The following is a 1,533-nucleotide window of genomic DNA, read 5'->3' as shown; positions in this document are numbered from 1 at the left end:
AAGGCTTGGTCTGTCATAATTAAAAAATAAAAAAAATAAATAAATAAATCGAAAAGTCAGGGACATTTCCCTGAATAAGCCAAAATAATAAAAGAATTCCCAAACTAAGCCTAGTTTTGAAATGATTCCTAAAATGAGCTAACTCGCGGTTCACAATCGCGAGTTCAACAGTTTTCCACCCCTGTCGCGCAAAACTTGCCAAAATTGAAACTCGCTGTTACGAAAAGCGAGTTTGATTAAGAACTCGCGATTACGAAACGCGAGTTTAATTAAATTTTTTTTTCCTTTGAACTCGCTTTTTACAAGCACGATTTCATCCCAAAAAAATTTTGTGCTGAACTCGCTTTTTGAAACCACGAGTTCATCAAAAAATAGATTTCTTCTGAACTCGCTGTTCATAACCACGAGTTTATCAAAAATTATGAACTCGCTATTTGTAACCACGATTTTAGGGCAAATTTTTTTTCTTTAAGTGAAATCGTGGTTCACAACCACGATTTTAGAACTTTTATTTAACCCCCCCCCGCCCTGTGTTTTGCATTCACGCTTTCTCCTCTCTCCCTCTGCTGTCTCTCTCTCTCGCTCTTTACTCCTCTCACTCTGTTCTCTCTCTCTGGAGCTCCCTGCTCTCTCTCTCTCTCTCGAGCTCCCTCTGATTCAGTACTGTCTCTCTCTCGTTGGTATGGCTTCTATCATCTACTTTACTGTGAATAAATTAGGATTAGAGTTTATATTTGTGAATATATTTGTGTTTGTGAAAATGTGAATAAATTAGGGTTAGGGTTAGGGTTCATGAATGTGGGGCTAGGGTTAGGGTTTATATTTGTGAATAAATTAGGGTTAGGGTTCATGAATGTGGGGTTAGGGTTAGGGTTTATATTCGTGAATAAAATGTTGTGAAATCAGAAATAATAAATTAGGGTTACGGTTTATATTTGTGAAATTTTAAGTATAGATAATTTGTTGAATGTGAATATTGAATGTGTTGAATTTTAATTATAGATAATTTGTTGAATTTGTTTAATTATAGATAATTTGTTGAATTTTAATTATAGATATTCTGTTGAATGTGAAATCTTTTGCTATAGATAATTTGTTGTTGAATTTGTTGAATGTGTTTAATTATAGATAATTTGTTGAATTTTAATTATAGATAATCTGTTGAATGTGAAATCTTTTGCTATAGATAATTTGTTGTTGAATTTGTTGAATGTGTTTAATTATAGATAATTTGTTGAATTTTAATTATAGATAATCTGTTCAATGTGAAATCTTAAATTTTAAATTAGAGTTAAGGTTAGGGTTAGGGTTTATATTTGTGAAATCTGTTTAGAAATCTGTTGAATGTGAATGTTGAATGGTTTATATTTATCTTAAATCTGTTTATAATTGTGAAATCTGTTGAATGTGAAATCAGATTTGTATTGAATGCAAAATCAGATTTCTGTTCAATGTGACATCTGTTGAATGTGAAATCTGTTGAATGTTGCATCTGTTTAGCAAAATTTAAATATTATGTTTGAAATAAGAAAA

This window comes from Camellia sinensis, chromosome 12, assembly GCF_055761805.1.
Source record: "Camellia sinensis isolate YWXY chromosome 12, ASM5576180v1, whole genome shotgun sequence".
In the NCBI taxonomy this organism is placed as follows: domain Eukaryota; kingdom Viridiplantae; phylum Streptophyta; class Magnoliopsida; order Ericales; family Theaceae; genus Camellia; species Camellia sinensis.
This window is presented reverse-complemented; position numbering follows the sequence as displayed.